The sequence below is a fragment of the Sinocyclocheilus grahami genome, unplaced genomic scaffold (assembly GCF_001515645.1).
Source record: "Sinocyclocheilus grahami isolate Dianchi unplaced genomic scaffold, SAMN03320097.WGS_v1.1 scaffold1287.1, whole genome shotgun sequence".
Classification (NCBI taxonomy): domain Eukaryota; kingdom Metazoa; phylum Chordata; class Actinopteri; order Cypriniformes; family Cyprinidae; genus Sinocyclocheilus; species Sinocyclocheilus grahami.
The window spans coordinates 64,762-72,738 of NW_015506466.1; the positions used below are offsets into that span (position 1 = coordinate 64,762).

Below are 7,977 nucleotides of genomic sequence, written 5' to 3' on the forward strand. Positions count from 1 at the left end.
TATTGTGCATTTATTTTGGCTTTGCCATTACTCTAAAATATTGTGGAAAGACTTTTCCCTATTTGTTAGTGAGAACAATGATAAGGATTTTTCTTTACTTTGGGAAAATGTTTTGTTTGGAATTGTTAATTGGAAAAAAGAACATTTACTGAAAAACAAAATATACTTACTTCATGGAGAAAATCTTCTTATTTTATTAACCAAATTGTATATACATAAATGTAAATTTTCAGGTAAAAAAACACTGTTTTATGTTTTGCTTGCTGAATTGCAGCATTACTTTGGAACTATCTTTAACTCGTGTAACAAGAAGGCTTTAAAAACAATTAAAATTTGTAAGTCTTTTAATCTTTTCCTTTGATGTGATATTTTGTGACTAGTTATATACCCCTGTTTTGTACCCTGTAGTTTTTTCCCCCTTTTTTTCTTATTATTTCTTTTGTTCTATATTGTGACTGCTTTTATCTTTGTCTATATAATGTTCTTAATAAAAAATTAAAAAATAAATAAAAAGTTTGGGTTCTGGAGAACTGGGAGTCCAAGATGGTGTCTTGCTAACTTAACTTTCGCCGAGCTCTGCTGACAAACTTTTATAACGGCATAAATATCATTGCTTAAATTTTATTTTTTTTGCACAAAATCACCCACATTTATCTTTCTGCTTTCGTTGAGATTCGAAATATGAAGCCGACCGCTGACAAAAGGAAAGGGATGTCGCGTGTTTCCCGGCAATCTGACAAGATGGACTTTCACAATTATGGAGCTGTAGAAGAAACTCTGGCTGGGGCCAAACCCCCTCTTCCAGATAGCCCAGCTAAACCTCCATCCAAAAAGGGAAAGGCAGATGATGATAGCTCTTCTGTTGTCTCAACGCTCTCAAATCTGATTAACACTCGCTCTGACACCATAGAAAAATGGTGAGTGAAAATGCCCTAAAAATCGAAGGATTAAAAAAACGGTGGACTTCGTATGTGCTGAATTAAACAACATTAAAGGTAAAGTCAGTCATGTTGAGACAAGATTGAAAGTTGAAGAGAAGAAGACGGTATTCTGTGAACAACGTCTCACTGACTTGGAAAGATACTTCCGTCGTTGGAATCTACGTTTACATGGTGTAACTGAGAAGGAAAGAGAGGATGTAAGAGCGGAATCCATCCGTATCTGTGAAGCTACGTTCCCTGAAGGAGGAAGCAACCTAGCAGACTAAATCGACAGTTCATCGTGTGGGAAAGAGAATACAGAATAGTTCTCGATCGCGACCCGTCGTTATTCAATTTTCTTCGCGAGTGACAAGGGACGGAGTGTGGAGGGCAGCGAGGACGTCGGAGTTTCTTCGTGCCAATCAACTGCGCTTCACTGAGGATCTCATCACGTCGGATCGGGAAAGAAGACAGCTGCTTTGGCCTGCTATAGATAAGGATCGAAAGGAGGGAAAGAGGGCTCACTTCGTGGGAGGTCGTGCCTTTGTTGAGGGATCTGAAATGCATCCACAGAGAGAGTATAGGCTACTATGTGTCAAAAAGTTTGATTTATTGCCCCTCATAAACCCCCCCACCTCCTACCATAAATGGACACCTGTTTGGACACCTGTTTCTGTACACCCCCACCCATCTAACCCGGCCATCTGTTTATCCACCCCAATGAACCCATGGAATTTATGATTGTTTGGGAAAGTGTTTTTGTGTGGGTTAATTGTTTTTAACTATGTGCTTTAAACTTTAAATTGTGAAACGTGATATGCTTATTAAACTGGGATAAGGGAAGTAACTAGTTTTAAATTAACAACACTTAAATATTCGTCTTAACCCCTGGTTTTTACTCTTTTCTGGAAACACAGACATTACTGTTTATATATTTTATATAGTTTGATGTTTTTTCTTGAAATGTATGTGTGTGAAAACTTTAATAAAAACTTCCCTTATCCCAGTTTAATAAGCATATCACGTTTCACAATTTAAAGTTTAAAGCACATAGTTAAAAACAATTAACCCACACAAAAACACTTTCCCAAACAATCATAAATTCCATGGGTTCATTGGGGTGGATAAACAGATGGCCGGGTTAGATGGGTGGGGGTGTACAGAAACAGGTGTCCAAACAGGTGTCCATTTATGGTAGGAGGTGGGGGGGTTTATGAGGGGCAATAAATCAAACTTTTTGACACATAGTAGCCTATACTCTCTCTATCCACCTTAAACATGGCAAACTGTTTAATTTGTTAATGAGTTTAATGCCGAAGATTGGATTCATATGACTGTTAGTCAGCTACCGATGCACTTTTATCCCTTAAGGGTTCTACTACTAGTATTTTTGTTATATTATCTTTTGCTCTGTTTTTTGTTTTTGTTGAATGTCTATTTCAATTGTTTCTCTCAATGCCAGGGGGTTACGTGATAATGTAAAGCGTAAAGCGTTGTTGCTAAATCTTTCAAAACTGACTTTTGTTTTTTCCAGGAGTCTCTTTCTAATGACACTACTTTTTGGAAAAATCAATGGGGCAACCAGGTGTGGATGGCTCATGGTTCAGAGCATTCTGCTGGTGTTATGATAATGAAAAACCATTTCGCAGGTTCAGTTTTACAGAGTTATATAGATCCAAAGGGGCACTTTCTGTTATTGGTAATTTGTATTAATAATATCTTTGTATTAATGATTAACATTTATGGGTATAATACCTCTCGGGAAAATGACCTGTTATTTGAAGAGATAGGAGACAACTTTTTGTTATGGCTTACATTTCCTGATGCTGTAATTTGTATTGGTGGAGATTTTAATATCACACCTGATAACAGTCTTGATAGATTTCCTCCTAGGCAATCTACTTCTCCTAATTCAAAACTGAAAATGTTCATGGAGAAGTTTGATTTAATAGATATTTGGAGGGAGAAGTTCCCAAACGATAAATCTTACACATAGGGTAACAAGAATCGCTCAAGACTTTCTCGTTTAGATTATTGGCTTGGACCATACTCTTTCAAACTTCATTATAATGTTTCAGTTAGTATTCTTCCTTCTCCCTTAACGGACCACCACACTATTCTCCTTTCTACTCCACTATCCACAGGACACTCAAATATAGGCTCTAGAGCCTCTTACTGGAAAATGAATTCCTCTCTACTTAAACATGACGAATTAAAAAAAAGAATTTCCTCTCTGATTCAACGCTACTGGGTGAAAGCTTCTTCTGACAAAAAATTTGGCCTAAATTGGGAGATGTTAAAATATGAAGTAGGGATGTGCATTAGGCATTTTAGTAGCAATTTGGCAAAACAGAGAAGGTATGAAGAGGAGAAGGTTATATCAAAGATCTTAACACTTCAGAGCAAAACTCAGGATGGCACTTCATTATAATGTTTCAGTTAGTATTCTTCCTTCTCCCTTAATATTCTTCCTTCTCCCTCCTTCTCCTTTCTGATTCGACACTACTGGGTGAAAGCTTCTTCCGACAAAAAATTTGGCCTAAATTGGGAGATGTTAAAATATGAAGTAGGGATGTACACTAGGCATTTTAGTAGCAATTTGGCAAAACATAGAAGGTATGAAGAGGAGAAGGTTATATCAAAGATCTTAACACTTCAGAGCAAAATTCAGGATGGCTTATCAGAAACTGACCTGACAGAACTTGCAGAGCTCCAATTTAAATTAGACCGTATTTATAAATACAAAGCTGAAGGTTCCTATGTCCGTTCAAGGAGGAAATGGCTAGAACAAGGAGAACAGAGCTCTGCTTATTTTTTTTAGAATGGAAAAACACAATTCTAAGAATCTTACCATTAGTTCTCTGCAAATGAATGACATTTTGACAGATAATTCTAAGGAAATTGTCTGTTTCTGTAGTAATTTCTATTCAGAACTTTATAAATGTAATTACTGTAAAGATTCAGCCCTTCTTTTCTTTCATTCATTAAAGGAGGTTAAATCATTATCTAAAGATGAGCAGCTTGCATGCGATAAAACTTTAACTATCACTGAAATAATTGAGGGGATTGAGGGCCTTAAAAATAACAAATCTCCTGGAACTGATGGCCTAACGGCCGAGTTCTACAAAAGCTTTGCTGAAGAATTGGCACCATTCCTGCTAGAGATGTTTTTGGAGAGTATTCAGTCAGAAACTTTGCCTTCTAGTTTAACACAAGGGCTTTTAACTTTGATACCTAAACCTAAAAAAGATGTTACTTTGATAGATAATTGGTGACCTATTTGTCTCCTTAATAATGATTATAACATTTTAGCTTTGGCTGTGGCCAAAAGACTCAAGTGTGTTCTAAGTTCAGTTATCGATGAGACTCAATCAGGATTTATGCCAAAAAGACGCATATCAAACAATATCCGACTTGTTCTAGATTTATTAGACTATAGCAAATTAGTTAATGATGACAGTCTTATTCCTTTTTGTAGATTTTTACAAAGCTTTTGACTCTCTTGAACACGAGTTTATTTTTCTATCTCATAAAAGCTTGGGTTTGGTGATCCATTCTGCAAATTTATAAGAACTCTTTATAATAATTCCATCAATCTTAAATCGGGTACCTCGCCTAAATTTCAATTGTCAAGAAGAGTTCGTCAGGGTTGCCCTATATCCCCTTATTTATTTCTTGTGGCTGCACAACTTCTTTCCTCCTCTCTTTTGAGTAGTCAGCTGGTATTACTATTGACAACAAAACATATGCTTATTAGTCAGCTAGCTGACGACACTACCCTGTTTTTAAAAGATGAATCACAGATTCTGATTGCCATCCAATACATTATCTTTTTCTCTAAAGCTGCTGGCTTAAATTTAAATCTTAATAAATGTGAGCTGTTAGCTGTCAAAGCCTGTACCTCTCCCTCTCTTTACGGTATTCAAATTAAGTCACAGGAGACCTATCTGGGTGTATCCATATGTAAGGATGATAAAGTCAGAGGCAGACTGAACTTTGACCCAGTTGTTGAGAAAACTAAAAGGAAATTCAATTCATGGTTACTAAGAGATTTATCTCTTAGGGGACGAACCCTTATTGCTAAAGCTGAGGGTATCTCAAGAATGACTTACCCTGCTCTCGCCTTATACGTGGATAAATCTATACATGTGTAGATATTGACAGAATGCTATTTGATTTTCTGTGGAAGCATAAGAGGCATTATTTAAGTCTGTGGTTATTAATAATTATGAATGTGGTGGTCTAAACTTTCTAGATTTTTACTTCCTTAAATAATACTTTCAAGATAAATTGGTTAAAACAGTACTTAAACCCTTTTTCATTCTGGAATATTCTTCCTAATCTTGTTTTTTCTAAGGTGGGAGGTCTCCCTTTCTTATAGATATGCAACTGCAACATCACTAAATTGCCCCTTAAATTATCAAATTTTCCTAAACAAGCACTTTTGGCCTGGCACCTTATATATAAGCACAATTTTAGTCCTCACCGGTACTTTATTTGGAATAATTGCGAAATTTTTTATAAAAATAAGTCATTGTTTTTCCCAGATTGGGTGAATAATAATTTTATTTTGGTCTCTCAATTAATCAATGCTGATGGACACTTGTATTCATATTCAGAGTTTTTGAACAAGTATAACATACCTGTCACTCCACGAGAGTTTGCTATAGTAATGAATGCCATTCCTTATGGAGCAATAACTCTTCTCATAGACTCAGCTAGATCCCAGATTTCTTTGTCAGTTGCTCATCCTTTTGATACAATGATTGGGAATATTTGTTTTTATCTAACTCTTCTGGTCGGAACAGGAGAATTAGACAGCTATTTCAGAATGAGATTGCTTCTCTCCTGTACATTGTGTCCTACTGGAATGGCCAGTTTATCAACATTCCATGGAAGAATGTGTGGGCTTTGTTGTCTAAATATTTAATAACCAATAAGGTCAAGGATGTGTCCTACAAATTACTTCATCTTTTTTATCCTATAAAGCTTTACTTAAAAAGAATATTACCTGATATTGACTCTTTATGTTATTTTTGTGGTGCTGAAGATTAATCTATTTCTCATCTCTTCTGGGAATGCTCATATACAAGAATGTTCTGGATGGATTTCTGTATTTTTGTACGCACATTTTCATCACAAAGTTTTTTTTTGTTATACAAAGATGTTTTATTTGGTCAGCACAATTTTGATAAAGATGCAAAGGACCAATATTTCTTGATAAATTTGTTTATTTTTCTAGCGAAAATTTTCTTACATAAATGTAAATTTCAGGGTGCTAAGCCTTACTTTTTTATTTTTCATAAGAAACTTAAATTCTATCTGGACACTCTCCTTACATCCAGCAACTCCAAAGCCCTTAAAACTGTCTCATTGTGTCATTTGTACGATATTTTCCTGATTTTGTAACCTGCATTTTTACTCTCAATTGTATGTACCCCTGGCATTGATGGTGTATGTTCTTAGCAATGCAATAAAAAAAATTGGGTTCTGGATGAAAACAAATCTAGCTGTTATTCAAAAGCAGCAATACACCCAAAATGAATGCAACTGTCATATAATTCTAAGAAAGTAAGATCCAGCCCCAAAACTGAAAGATGTCTAGGCTATATCAAATGTGCATGTGAAAAAGGTATAACAGATAAAAAAGAATCGTGTCATCCTAGATTGAAACTTTTTTGATTGATTTTTGTGTATGTAAATACGTAACAGATTTTTTTTTAAAAATACGTAAACTGAAAAAGCCATTAAAAAATGTACAGGTAATTATTGTGGAAGGGAGAGTTCCGCTGACCTGGAGACAGGTTTGTTGTTTGGGCCACGCACTGTACCAGCGAGTAAAACATCCTCCAGCACCGCTGTATCCGATTCCGCCGCGTTTGAATGTGAAAGACTCCGTACTCACTTAGTTTCGTCAAATAAGACGATTCCGACCACGAACATTGTACACTAATTTCTTCTTACGTCACGAGAAAACTACACAGTGATTGGTGGATTTAAACGTGGCCCAATCAGCGCTTCTCATCTCCTGTAACACGTTCGGCAACAGTTCAGAACTGATGCCAAATGCCAGACTTTTTCTTCCTTTTGTATTTTTGTAATCGAGACGCTGGAATTCAGCTGACTTCTGCTGACCACTCAAGGCAGAAGCCATTCTAGTAATGTTCTAGCTTTGTTAACATGTCACATTACAATAAAGTTTTTTCAAGAACATTTTGTCATCTTAGACCTCAAAATGATATATCCTCATAACATTTTCCTAATGTGGCTGAGACAATGTTCTTCCTCTATTATTGTGGAACATTGTGCCAATATTTTAGATATCCTCATAACATTTTCCTAATGTGGCTGAGACAATGTTCTTCCTCTATTATTGTGGAACATTGTGCCAATATTTTATTGCGAACGATGTATAATCTGTATTCTCAACAACATCCTCAAAATGTTCCCGGTAAAATGTTCTAAACAGTACCAAAGGGTACTTCTACTTTTAACAATAGCAGAACCCTTTTTGGTTCTATATAGAACCCTTTTTTAATAAGGTTCCATAAAGAAAAGTGCTTTGACAAGTTTATGGGACCTGGTGTTACAATTTATTTTAAATTAATATCAGTAAATATTTTTCAATTATTCATATTTGTATTAATATTATTTATTCATATTAATTTTCATCCATCTATCTACCTGATTTTATAATATATTGTGGCTTCTATTTAGGTTTTAGATAAATAAACAAACAAACAGCATATGTCAATTATGTACAGTACATTTATTTTTTTATTGACATGGCAAAGTGTAGGAAAAACTACAGGGCTCAAACAACTGCTATTAGCTGAAAACATTAATAAATATCAGTTGACACTGAACATGATATGGAATTAATGAAGACCAAGTTCTTTATGTCCATCTTTATGTTTCTCATTGCTGATGATGAGGTGGTAGGATGTGACAGCTTCTGAAATACACAGTTGAGTTTAGTTATAATGTGTGCAGTTATTTATGTAAAACAATAAGAAAAAATGGACAGTATGTGAGCCAGGGCTGGACTGGGGAAAAA

The 7,977-nt window shown here is 35.4% G+C and overlaps 1 pseudogene; it reads left to right on the top strand.

Moving 5' to 3' along the window:
- Nucleotides 1-681: 681 nt before the first annotated feature.
- Nucleotides 682-2,548, top strand: LOC107568851 (uncharacterized; annotated as a pseudogene).
- Nucleotides 2,549-7,977: the final 5,429 nt, after the last annotated feature.